We start from the raw sequence: 14,270 nt of genomic DNA, 5'->3' as shown, positions 1-14,270 counted from the left end.
AAAACCCATTGATCCATTTTCTAAAGCTTATGTAATTTTGTAACTGCAATACACTACAGGAAGACATTGGGGGCTGTATTGCCTCCATTGTCTGCCAGCAACAACAATACTAACAAAGAAGGACGTAATGTGAACATAATAGCTGTGTCCAAATTCAGGGGCCACATCCTTCAAAGGACCCGACCTTCGTAGACCAAGTCCTTCACAGCCCACGAAGACTGCAAAGGCCGGAAGTGAGTGGTTGTGAAATTGGACAGTCTAGCCTTTATACTGGTATCCTGCCCTCACCTCAGCATAGCTCCTGTGACCTAGCAACCATGAAAATGCAAAGCACAGCTGTGGGAAAGAAGCTGTTAAAAGGAAAACCAAACTTTTGCGCCATTTAAAAAAAAAAAAAAATTTAATTTAATGTCAATTTATTAATTGAAAATAAGCTGTTAAAACACCACATTTAGTAATACAAGGAATACAGATGGATGAATAATTCATTTCCAAATATTTTAACAGCTCTCTAGTTAGTCATTAAAGTTAAATAAAACTATCCTGTTATGAAGCTTAACTTTAATCTCAGCCAAACTGATTTGCTTAGGAACAAATCAAACACTGAAATAAACCAAGCATCAGCCATTAGAGATCATCTGAGCGAGTTATATCTGTGTTTAACTTCCACTAAGTGGGGCATTTGGGTGGCTTAGTGGTGAAGCTGGCAACCACATACACATGCTGCGCTGCGCCGCAGGCTCGCGTACCGGCCTGTCGCCAACCTGCTCGCGTCTTCCCCTGTATCCTTCCCCATTTCCTGTCACTCTCCACTGTCACTAAAAGCTGCCGTGGCCAAAAAAAAAAAAAAAAAAGAAGTTGTTCCACTAAGTGGCCAAAGCCAGCGGGGGTTTGAAAAGGATGTGCCACAGTCGGACGCTCTCTCTGGCTATAGCGAGCCTTGATAGCCCGGTCGGCTGACAGCTAGCAAGACGAGCTGCTGGTAGAGCAGCGGCAACGGACATCTCTGAAAACAGCAGAGCAGTTTTTGCAATTAAATGATATCTTGATAAAACGAGCTGATATTTGAGGTTTACACATTTACATTCTCGCCTGAAAATACATGAATCTTAAAAGTTTATTTTGTACCACAGTCATATTTCAAACTTTTTGGCTATTCTCCTCAGTCATTGCTGTGTTTGAGTTTAATGTGCAATGAATCATGGGTTCCACAGTATTCCTGACTTCGCGCCATTACCCATAATTCATAGCGGAAGCCGGTAGTTTACTTCCGTTTGTGCTGTTGTTTATGGTTGCAGGCTTACACACTTGCCGTTCATTTAAACATTTTGACACTGCAGTTTCTTTTACCTGGCCTAAATGGTACCACATCGGAGGTGGATACATTGCAAGGATGTTTTAAAAAGCAGCGAGGTAACAGTGTCTCACCCGTCACTTGTGTAAATGACATGAAATTATGGCCTGAAGTCAGCTACATCCACATTATCAGTTACCTTGTTTTTTCTGAAGGTGTTGATAGCGGGGAATCACGTAATTATAAGAGCACCAGATTACCTTCAAAGCAATAAAATCAATAAAGTAATGCTGAACAAACAATGCAACATTGTTTTCCTTAAAGCAGTTGTAGAGCCGAGCCAGAGCATCGGCCAAGCTAAGCGCTTAGCATGGGTCATGCTAAGGGAAAGTGGAGTGGTGGAGACAGTCAGCTGTTCCTGTATCGCTGATTAGGGAAATCATGTAGTGATGCTGCAGCTATTCTGTGGAAGGTATATCGGGGACGAGTCGGCCTACAGGATGGAGGTCAAACGTCTGGTGTCCTGGTGCAGCCACAATAACCTGGTGCTGAACGCCCAGAAGACAGTGGAGATTATAGTGGACTTTAGGAAGCACACAGCTCCTCTACCCTCCATCATCCTGACTGGCACCCCCATCACCACAGTGGACTCATTTCGCTTCCTGGGAACTACCATCACCCAGGACCTCAAGTGGGAGCCCACCATCACCTCTGTCGTCAAAAAGGCCCAGCAGAGGATGTACGTCCTGCGGCGGTTGAAGAAATTCAACTTGCCAGCAAGGACCATGGTGCAGTTCTATACTGCCATCATCGAGTCCATCCTTACCTCCTCCATCACTGTGTGGTACGCTGGAGCCACCACTAGGGACAAACAGAGACTACAGCGTGTTGTGCACTCTGCTGAGAAGGTGATTGGCTGCAACCTCCCATCTCTCCAGGACCTGTACACCTCCAGGACACTGGGGCGTGCAGGTCGGATCGCAGCCGACCACTCTCACCCTGGCCACAGACTTTTTGACCCTCTCCCCTCAGGCAGGAGGCTACAGTCCATTCGGACCAGAACCTCCCGCCATAAGAACAGTTTCTTCCCCTCTGCTGTTGGACTCATGAACAATAACCCTAAGACTGTTACCACCACCCTCCACAAACACCGATGACCCTATGTTTATGCACCTGTCTGTTTGCACTGATGTACATATTAGTGGACTATAGTTTACATTCTTTTATCTTTTAATTATTCTCTGCACTGTATATTTTGTAATATTGTGTTATAGTTATAGTTCTAATATCTCTGTATATTTGTAATTTGTATATTTGTAACATTGTCTTATAGTTTTTATACTTATTGTTTTTTATGTAAGCACGAAGTACCACAGCAATTTCCTAATGCTGTGAACCTGTTCACCCATATGGCAATAAAACCTTCTGATTCTGATTCTGACTCTGATCACTGATCTGGATATCAGTGTTCAGATCACTGAAACAGAAACACTGGACTGGCTGAAGGCTGTGATCGAGGAGACACGTAGCTGTCATCTTGCTAACTGCTACGTGTTTACATGAAGGCAGGCATTGTTTAAGCTTTGTGTAGGCTGTATGCTGTAGTGTCACACTATAAATAAAATAACGTAAATAAATAAAAGGCTGTACATTAAAGGAAAACTTAAAACTAGGGGTGGGACTTTAACGCGTTAATTTCGATTAATTAATTAAAATTAATTAATTAATTAAAATGCGTTAAAAATTTTAACGCATTTTAATCGCACTTTGCACCGTGGAACGTTTCTCAGTGCACGAGTTCCAGGCATACAGATTATATCGACGCACAATGTTCAAATTAGGGGCCGCATCCTGCGAAGGACCCGGCCCACGTCTTTCGCAGTCCACGAACACCACAAAGGCCGGAAGTGAGCGGCTAGCCTTCATATCAGCTGCCGTCACCTAATAAAGCTGCCTGTTACAGCACAAAGTAATCGAATTTTGTCATTAACTCTGTCATTAACTCGTGGATATGGTAGGCCATGAAGGATACGCCAGACCCATCCTTCAAATCCAGGGGAAAGACGGATGCATTTGGAGGAGTCTTCGAATTTGGACAGCCTTCGTCGCCTCGCTGTGACATAATTTGCCTACAAATGCGGCCTTCAAAGGATGCAGTGCCTGAATTTGGACACAGCTAACGATGGTGGAGCAGAGAGGAGGGTGGAGAAAATGAAAGAAAATGGAGACAGACTGTCAAAGGTGTGGGAGCATTTGACAGAAATGAAATAAAACTGAATGCAGACTGTTTAAAGCTGAGCTTTCCTTCCACGGCAGCATCGCTGCAGTGCTGAGCGTTTAAAACGTCGGCACCCTGGAGCTGTGACGTCAGCTCTGGATGGGTACGTCAGTGCGTCGCTGATACCTGTTAATGTTTGTACAGGTATGTTTCTGTTAGTTTACCTGTCGGAAACAAGCTCTCATGGATAATGTTTGCTGAGCGCCGCCATTTCAGTGATGTTAGCTAACGAGTGAAGGACAACAGGAGCAGCTACATTGCCTCCTATTTTTCCTTGCTTAATATCAGCGTTCATTCTGAATAATAAACCTCTGAATGAACTGAATCATCTGTAAACTTTTCAGCTGTTTTGGATGGAAAAATCTATTTGATTTAATTTGAAGGCTTATTTGAACTTTTGGACAGAGGCCATTTTTATTTATTTGCACATTATATTTTAATTTATAAATAAAAATTGCATTTACTTTAATATGCATTGTTTATTTGATATTTATTGTGATGGTCACATTAATGTTAAAAATACACTGGATTTGTTTCAAACTCATATTTTTATGGGTCATTATTTTAACTGTGAGAAGAGAACAAGGTGATGTTAACAGGTGGGCAGGCTTGAACAGGTGAGGTAAGATTGAAATAATTGTTGACTAATCGATAAAATAATTGACAGATTACTCCACTACCAAAATAATCTTAAGTTGCAGCCCTAGTTATGACATGTAAACTCTTTCATTTAGTAGCACAGTGTGGCTATGACAATGCTGCTCAAGTCAAAGAATTACTGTTGACAAATAATTTCACAAATTTTACTCCAAGGTGGATAGGAAGATCTATCAAGCACAGCAGATTAATGTGTACCAGAACACATTCATCCAGGCATGGGTGGATGCTGGATGAATGACAGAAGTGAAAACACTGATGTATGTTAGTCATAAAATGTTACAATTTGGATTTCTGCCTATAGAAAACATAATACTACTTCTCACGAAGTATTTCACATTTTGCACTGAAGCTGCTGACTTACAGACGTACAAACTCAGTTTCAAGTTCACCAAAGACCTGAAACCGTTGCTCAAGCTCCTGCAGTAATCCCGTAATCTTGTCTTTGTACCGATTCATGTCAGTATTAACTCTGGACACACACACACCTCTTATACACTCAACAGTTGTGTCCAGGGCTGGACTGGTAATCGGGCATACCAGGCATTTGCCCGGTGGGCTGACAGTCCTCAGGGGCCGATGCTGTTGGATTAATTTTTTTCTTCCCTGTATTTTTTTTTAAAGAGACCGGCCCATAATTAAGAGGGTGCGGCCCATTGGCCCATCTTTAATATAGACAGTGGATGGAACCAATCAGGATATAGGATGAAAGCGGCCCCACTCTTTCTCTGCGTGGTGCCCCCTGCTAGTAGTTTCAGTGTTGAATGTGTGTGTTAAAGGAGAGGCAACACGGAGAAACTGAAGCGGCAGAAAGGGGGTGCGGAGAAGTTACGTGCGAAGAAATTGAACAGTGTCTCTGTAGTTGCTACAAAATGTGTACAGGTCACAGACATGTTAGCTGCTGTAGCCTCCACATCCTCTGTAACAGCAATGCTCCAGCAACAGCAGCTGTAGGCAGAGCCGGTCAGAGGCATAGGTGACATATGTGGTTGCATAGGGCCCTCTGACCAGCAGGGGGCCCCCAGGTTCACCCATATTTGTCATGAAATGTTCTTGGTTTGTTTTAATTTTTTACAAATGCCAATTTCCTAAAAGAAAGAAGAGACTATTTAAACTGTCCAGATTTGTACACTTGTAGCAACACTAATTTAATGAGTAGTCTATTTCTGTCTCAGACTGATGCTGAAAAGCAAATTCATACATTTATTACTTCTAGGCTGGACTATTGTAATTCATTATTATCAGGCTGTCCTAAAAGCTCCCTGAAAAGCCTTCAGCTGATCCAAAATGCTGCAGCTAGAGTACTGACAGGGACTAGAAAGAGAGAGCAGATTTCTCCCATATTGGCTTCTCTTCATTGGCTCCCTGTTAAATCTAGAATAGAATTTAAAATCCTTCTCCTCACATACAAGGTCTTGAATAATCAGGCACCATCTTATCACAAAGACCTCATAGTATCATATCACCCCAACAGAGCACTTTGCTCTCAGACTGCTGGCTTACTTGTGGTTCCTAGGATACTTAAGAGTAGAATGGGAGGCAGAGCCTTCAGCTTTCAGGCGCCTCTTCTGTGGAACCAGCTCCCAGCTTGGATTCAGGAGACAGACACCCTCTCTATTTTTAAGATTAGGCTTAAAACTTTCCTTTATGATAAAGCTTATAGTTAGGGCTGGATCAGGTGACCCTGAACCATCCCTTAGTTATGCTGCTATAGGCCTAGTCTGCTGGGGGGTTCACATAATGCACTGTTTCTCATTCACCTTATTTACTTTGTTTATACTCCACTCTGCATTTAATCATTAATTGATATTAATCTCTGGCTCTCTTCCACAGCATGTCTTTCTCTCCCCTCAGCCCAACCAGTCGCGGCAGATGACTGCCCCTCCCTGAGCCTGGTTCTGCTGGAGGTTTCTTCCTGTTAAAAGGGAGTTTTTCCTTCCCACTGTCGCCAAGTGCTTGCTCATAGGGGGTCGTTTTGACTGTTGGGTTTTCTCTGTATTATTGTAGGGTCTTTACCCACAATACAAAGCGCCTTGAGGCGACAGTTTGTTGTGATTTGGTGCTATATAAATAAAATTGAATTGAAATTGAATTGAATTAAAATACAGTGAAATGTCCAAAAACCATGTCCTCCATTTGCGGCCTGTACTTCTCTCTGAACTTTGTCACAACACCTACTTTTCCCGATCATCTGTAGCCAGACTGACAGTGTGGGCCCAGTCCTCTCCTACCCTGTCCAGCGCTACAATGAGAAGCCTGAAAATGTCCTCTGCTGTTGTGGTGTCCATCATAGCCACCAACTCAAGGAACTCCTTGGTGATGGTCAAAGTCTCATCAACACCACAAATATGGCCAGTTGAGCAATGTCTGTAATGTCCGCACTCTCAGCAATGCAACAAATGACTTGACTTTGCGCTTCATTTGGCTGTCTAAATCTGGCGAAAGATCTGAAATCCTGCTGTTCAGTGTTTCTCGTCAGACTAATGTTGGCAAAAGCCTGTCGCCTTTCAGGGTATACCTTCAGCATTTATTTTTTTCACAAACTCACCCTCACAGTATGACTTTGATACTGATGCTGTTTTGCTGGCAATAAGGTAGCCAGCTCTCCGTGCTGCACCACTGATTTCTCAGCTACGAATAAAAACAGCCTGCTGTTTTCTTAGACCAGCTAACAAATCATTTATCTTCTCTCTTCTCAGTTGTCCTTGCAAGCTGTTGTATTTTTCACCTTGATGAGTCTCATAGTGGCGCCAGATATTTTATTCTTTGAGCACTGAAACTTTGTAAGCCAGGGAACTTTGTATAGACATGAAAAATTTTTATTTTTGAGGAAAAAATTAAATAAACAGGCAAAAAAAAAAGTTTACATTAGTTGATAATTTTGTATAAATGTAGAAGTACACAACTGATTATATAATTGTACATTTAAATTTTTATCTGTAAAGATACTGAGGCAAAGCACTCTATTTGAATATTTTAATATTGCATAGATTTATAGATGCTTTCTTGGATTCATGGCCTCAATAGTTAAATAAAACAATCTAACCATAAAGAAGAGTGAAACATAAAGGGGCTCTCTATTGCTGTCCATTGATATTCTATTGTTGACATTCTGCACACAACCCAATTCTCATCTGCTTTTGAATCTTTCTTTCTCGCTCAGTATGCTTGGAGCAGTGGTGGTTGGCATCGGCATAGCTGGTCAGGTGAGGATTAGAGACCTGCTGGCACCACTACATGGCAGTCCTGCAGAGAAACTTGCCGTGAGAGGATTTATATCCAGGTAACACGCACACACTGATCCACAGATCAATAATGGTACAAAGTTGAGGTTTTTTGGAATATGGTGGTGCGACTGGTGCTCACAGTGACCTCTCCAAGAAACTTGGAGAGATCACTCTGGTTTTCCAGAGTGTGTGTGTGTGGTTTAAACCAGAGGTACCAGCCCGTCGGTCATTTGGTACCGGGCTGCACTTAAAGAATAAATAACTTACATTATTTAAGTTTTACTTGCTGTCTGCACCTGAACAATGTTTTATTTTGAAAAATGGAGGGATTCTCTCTGTTACATTTCCCTCTTGATGTACCCAGCCATCAAGCTGACTCTTTGGTGCTCGACACTACTCTTTGTGTGAAATCAAAGCTTGTATTGTAATTGATAGCAGTGAGGCCAAACCCAGCCAACCCACAAGCTAGCAAAAATGAGCTGCAGAGAAACAAGCTCCGGGCTCACACAGATTTGGCATTATGGTGTCGAAGTCACACAAATCAGATTTTTGCTCTAGTCAGATGGCTTCTGGAGGTCCAGATTTTTCTCAACCTTAATTCCAATAAAATTTTTACCTACCTCAGATCAAAAAATCTGGTCCCATTGAAATACATTTCCAGTTAAATGTGATCCATAAGTCAGATGAGTTTAGCGCAAAAGCCCTCGTCAACTCCCATCCGCCCACTTCCATGCTTCGCCTCGTTTATGCACAACTATACATGCTAACACGTGGAGATCGCTTTAGTGTCTATATCAGTTTATTTCACCACAGACAATCTTGGCAGCAGGAGGCAAATGTGAGCTACAGACTCACACTTATGAGCAAAAATATGAGATTATAAAACTTGCAGAAGCAAATCCAGAGATGAAGCAGAAGCAATTGCAGCGAAATTTGATATTAGACCCCAAACTGTTGGGCATTTTGAAGAATTGGATTTTATCGGACTTAGACTTAAGACGGATTTTTTTTTATGTCTGATGAAATTCCATGGACCATTTGAATCCAACTGAGGCGATTTCTGCTGTAATTTTGTGTCTTATTTTGAAGCTATGTTTAATGTTACCATGGAAACCAGAGAGCCTTGTGGGCATAGAGGATGTTATTCTGCTGTGGCGTGATGTTAGGAGGATGCTGCTGATAGAGTTGCATACGAGTACACAGTGGATTCAGCTTTATTAGAAAATATTTATTACGGTTGTATCATTTTGACTACATTGATTGATTTTTTTCCACCACACCTTAAAGGCCGGTCCATGGAAACATTGTCTAACACTAACCAGTCCGTGGCTCAAAAAAGGTTGGGGACCACTGGTTTAAACTATGTGATGAGTGACGCTAAGTGTGCAAGTACAAGATATGTATACAATTATTGAATATCTGCAGCACCAAATATTGCTACGAAGCACCTTCAGCCAATAATGTTTGATTAGCTGGATAAGCTAGGTCTACTAAACTGACCATGCCCTGAGACGCCGTTGCCTTTTGTCAACACAAAGGAGGAGGCATTGAAGGCATTGCAAAAGGACACGGAAATGTGGTGGAGTTCGTGCCAGGCTAATGGCTAACCCACACAAGCTAACAGTTCCAACAGTCTTCCTGGCTAACACTCGCTCACTAAATTTAGTGCCTCCCTAAACAGTATAAGGGAGTGGTGTGTTTTCATCTTTTCCGAGATGTGGCTTGGCTGGAACATTGCGGACACTGCAGTGGAGCTACAGGGGCTAATGCTGCACAGAGCTGACATAGTGGCTGCACTAACCTGTAATTCCTGGTGGTTTACACCAACAATCTATGGTTTCAAAGGTCTGTATTAATAGTTATATACAGTGGGGAAAATAAGTATTTGATGCACTGCTGATTTTTCCCTACCTACAAAGAATGGAGAGGTTTAGAATTTTTATTGTAGGTACATGGCAACTGTGAGAGACAGAATCTAAAATAAAAATCCAGAAAATCACATTGTATGATTTATTAAATCAATTTGCGTTTTAGTGCATGAAAAAAGTGTTTGATAAAATAGAAAAACAGAACTTAATATTTGGTATTGTTCTCTTAAGAAGTTGCAAATGTTATGCTTTCAGAAACTAATTTCATCCATGTAGGACAAAAAGTGGAAAGCCTGCCCTCATGTGTTCTTTTCAGGTATTGCAACCTGGCAACCTTTTATCTGAACCAAAACTGTATTGAACAGCAGTAGCAGTCAAGCAAAACAGTAATGGCATCAGCTCAACTTCATGATGTCCGGTTGGAAGAAATTATTGCATTTATCTTTTGTTTAAGGTTGCATTGCTGGTATGTACCAAAGGAATAATTTTGTAACATTTTTTTCGTGTTAGATATAGCTCACTTATGCATTATTTGTCTGTAAAATAAGTATTTTTGTTATGCAAATTACCCGTGATTTGCGAGATTGTCCAAGATGGTGTTGGTAGTGAAGGTTCATACATATAGAAGAATTTAGGATGTCATAAAGTGAAAATTCAGTATAAAGTACAATTTATGCTGTACATATTCATATTTTTATTGTATTGTTTGTTTCATCTTCAGTTTCACCCTTTTGAATGTTATTAAACCTGCTGACAAAGGTCTTCGGTCTCCATATGAGAAAGGTGCTAAATATCCTTTGCATTAGATATGCACAAGTAACAGCACAGATATAGAAACCTTTGTTTGCAATCACAGAGGTCAGATGTTTCTTGTAGTTCGTGTTTGCACACACTGCAGCAGGATTTTGACCCACTCGTCTATACAGATCTTCTCCAGATCTTGAAAGTTTTGGGGCTGTGGCTGAGCAACAGTTTCAGCTCCCTCCAAAGATTTTCTGGCTGTGTGTTTTAGGTCATTGTCATGCTGGAAGACCCAGCCGCAACCCATCTTCAATGCTCTCACTGAGGGACGAAGGTTGTCGGCCAAAATCTTGCGATAGATGACCTCATCCATCCTCCCTTCAATACGGTGCAGTTGTCCTGTCCCCTTTGCAGAAAAGCACCCCCAAAGGATGACGTTTCCACCCCCATGCTTCACGGTTAGGACGTGTTCCTGGGGTTGTACTCATTCTTCTTCTTCCTCCAAACAATGCGAGTGGAGTTGATACCAAAAAGCTCTATTTTGGTCTCATCTGACCACGTGACCTTCTCCCATGCCTCCTCTGGATCATCCCAATAGTCACTGGTGAACTTCAAACAGGCCAGGACATTTGCTGGTGTGAGCAGGGGGACCTTGCGTGCCCTGCAAGATTTTAATCCATGATTACATAGTGTGTTACTAACGGTCATCTTTGAGACTGATCCCAGCTCTCTGCGGGTCATTGACCAGGTCCCCCCATGTAGTTCTGGGCTGATTCTGACCTCTCGCAGAATCATCCTTACCCCACGAGGTGAGATCTTGCATGGTGCTCCAGACCAAAGAAGATTGAGTCATTTTGTGTTTCTTCCATTTTCTAATATTTGCGCCAACAGTTGTTGCCTTCTCACCAAGCTGCTTGCCTATTGTCCTGTAGCCCATCCCAGCGTTGTGCAGGTCTAAGGCCCTGTACTTAGACAGCTCTCATGGTGAAGAGGTTGGAGTGATTGAGTGTGTGGACAGGTGTCTTTTGTGCAGGTAACGAGTTCAAACAGGTGCAATTAATACAGGTAATTAGTGCAGAATAGGAGGGCTTCTTAAAAAAAACTAACAGGTCTGTGAGAGCCAGAATTCTTGCTGGTTGGTAGGTGATCAAATACTTATTTCATGCAATAAAATGCATATTAATTATTTAAAAATCATTCGATGTGAGTTTCTGGATTTTTTTTCTTTTTTCTTTTAGATTCTGTCTCTCACAGTTGAAATGTACCTATGATAAAAATTACAGACCTCTCCATTATTTGTAGGTGGGAAAACCTGCAAAATCTGGAGTGTATCAAATATTTATTTTCCCCCACTGTGGCTGCTCATGCTGTCTTTGCCTTGAGTGTTTGTGGTGGTCATTGTGACTGTGTACACACCACTGAGGTCCAGTGAGATGGAGGCTATGGAGGAGCTGTACAGAAAGCAGCACACGACTTATCCAGATGCCTTCTTTGTAGTAGCGGGGAATTTTAATCAAGCAAGTCTCAAATCTCCATCCATCCATTCTCTTCGACTTATCTGGGGCCGGGTCGTGGGGGCAGGAGCCTAAGCAGAGAAGCCCAGGCTTCCCTCTCCCCAGCCACCTCCTCCAGCTGATCCGGAGGGACCCCAAGGCGTTCCCAGGCCAGCCGAGAGATATAATCTCTAGCATGTCCTGGGTCTACCACAGGGCCTCCTCCTGGTGGGACATGCCCGGAACACCTCACCCAAGAGGCGGCCAGTAGGCATCCTAATCAGATGCCTGAGCCACCTCAACTGGCTCCTTTCGATGTGGAGGAGCAGCGGCTCTACTCTGAGCCCCTCCCGGATGGCCGCATTCCTCACCTTATCTCTAAGGGAGAGGCCATCCACCCCTCGAAGGAAACTCATTTCTGCCGCTTGTATTCGCGATCTCATTCTTTTGGTCACTACCTAAAGCTCGTGACCATAGGTGAGGGTAGGAACGTAGATCAACCGGTAAATCGAGAGCTTCGCTTTTACACTAAGCTCCCTCTCCACCACGACAGACCGGTGCAGCGTCCGCATCACTGCAGAAGCAGCCCCGATCCGTCTGTCGATCTCCCGCTCCCTTCTCCCGTCACTTGTGAACTCCTCCACTTAGGGCAAGAACTCGTTCCTGAGATGGAGTTGGCACTCCACCATTTTCCAACTGAGGACCATGGCCTCAGAGGTGCTGATTCTCATGCTGGCTGCTTCACACTCAGCTGCGAACCATTCCACTGCGAGCTGGAGGCCACCCCCTGATGAAGCCAACAGGAACACATCATCTGTAAAGAGCAGAGATGAGACTCTGAGGCCACCAAGGAAGAAGCCTTCCACCACCTGCCTACGCCTAGAAATTCTGTCCATAAAAATTATGAACAGAATCGGTGATAAAGGGCAGCCCTGATGGAGTCCAACACCCACAGGAAACAAATCCAACTTATTACCAGCTATATGGACCAAGCTCTCACTGTGGTTGTACAGAGATTGAATGGCCCGCAACAACGGGCCAGACACCCCGTACTCCCGCAGGACCTCCCAAAGGATACCCCGAGGGACATGGTCGAATGCCCTTCTCCAAGTCTACAAAGAACATGTAGACTGGTTGGGCAAACTCCCATGCACACTCGAATATCCTTGAGAGGATAAAGAGCTGGTCTAGCGTTCCGCGACCAGAACGAAAACTGCATTGTTCCTCCTGAATCCGAGGTTCGACTAACGGACGGACCCTCCTTTCCAGCACCCTGGCATAGACCTTACCGGGGAGGCTGAGGAGTGTGATCCCCCGAAAGTTGGAGCACACCCCTCCGGTCTCCCTTCTTAAAGATGGGGACCACCACCCCGGTCTGCCAATCCAATGGCACTGCCCCAGATCTCCACGCGATGTTGCAGAGGCGTGTCAACTAAGACAGGCCTACAACATCCAGAACCTTCAGGAACTCAGGGCAAATCTCGTCCACCTCAGGGTCCGTGCCACCAAGGAGTTGTTTAACTGCCTCAGTGACCTCACCCCCAGTGATGTTCAAGTCATCTCCCTCGTCCGCAGACTCTGCTTCCACTACAGAAGGCGTGTCAGTGGGATTCAGGAGGTCCTCGAAGTATTCCTTCCACCGTCCGGCTGTAGCCTCAGTTGAAGTCAGCAGCACCCCAGCAGTCTTTTTCCATAGCCTCACTGAACTCCTACCACACCCGAGTTTTTGTTTCAGCCACTGCCGGAGCTGCATTCCGCTAGGCCTGCTGATACCTGTCGCCTGCCTCCGGAGTCCCACAAGCTAACCAAGCCTGATAGGACTCTTTCTTCAGCTTGATAGCTCCCTTCACCTCCGGTGACCACTATCTGGTTCGGGGGTAACCACCACGACAGGCACCAACCACCTTGCAGCCACAGCTATGAGCAGCAGCCTCAACAATGGAGGTGTGGAACATGGTCCATTCGGACTCAATGTCCTCAACCTCCCACGTAATGCTGTCGAAGTTCTGCCAGAGGTGGGAGTTGAAGATCTCCCGGACTGGGGCTTCTGCCAGGCGTTCCCAGTGCACCCTCACAATACATTTAGGTGCGCCAGGTCTGTCCAGCATCTTCTCCCGCCACCTGATCCAACTCACCACTAGGTGGTGATCAGTTGACAGCTCAGCTCCTCTCTTCACCCGAGTGTCCAGAACATACGGCCGCAGATCTGATGATACGATTACAAAATCGATCATTGACCTGTGACCTAGGGTGTCCTGGTGCCATGTGCACTTATGGACATCCTTATGTTCGAACATGGTGTTTGTTATGGACAAACTGTGGTTTGCACAGAAGTCCAACAACAAAACACCATTCAGGTTCAGATCGGGCAGGCCGTTCCTCCCAATCACGCCCCTCCAGGTCTCACTGTCATTGCCCACATGAGCGTTGAAGTCTCCCAGCAGGACTATGGAGTCACCAGATGGAGCACTCTCCAGCACCCTGCCCAGCGACTCCAAAAAGGGTGGGTACTCTGAATTGTCATTCGGTGCATAAGCGCATAAGCGGGGAAACTACCCTCTCGTCCACCGGTGAAAACTCCGACGTACAGGCAGCAAGCCGGGGGATTACAAGAATACCCACCCCAGCTCACCGCCTCTCACCGAGGGCAACTCCAGACTGGAACAGAATCCAGCCCTTCTCCAGGAGACTGGTTCCAGAACCCAGGCCATG

The 14,270-nt window shown here is 44.4% G+C and overlaps 1 long non-coding RNA gene across 1 annotated transcript in view; it reads left to right on the top strand.

Annotated features, from left to right (window-relative positions):
* The window catches only part of LOC115777491 (uncharacterized), a 54,755-nt gene that overhangs the window by 7,053 nt on the left and 33,432 nt on the right, over positions 1-14,270 (top strand). The window contains exon 2 of the long non-coding RNA XR_004019633.1: positions 7,393-7,512. This is a non-coding gene — a long non-coding RNA (uncharacterized LOC115777491). The remainder of the gene's footprint in view (positions 1-7,392; positions 7,513-14,270) is intronic.

Source organism: Archocentrus centrarchus, unplaced genomic scaffold (genome assembly GCF_007364275.1).
Source record: "Archocentrus centrarchus isolate MPI-CPG fArcCen1 unplaced genomic scaffold, fArcCen1 scaffold_54_ctg1, whole genome shotgun sequence".
NCBI classification, from domain to species: domain Eukaryota; kingdom Metazoa; phylum Chordata; class Actinopteri; order Cichliformes; family Cichlidae; genus Archocentrus; species Archocentrus centrarchus.
The sequence above is the reverse complement of the archived record's forward strand: the minus strand, read 5'-3'. Positions and strand labels throughout refer to the sequence as shown.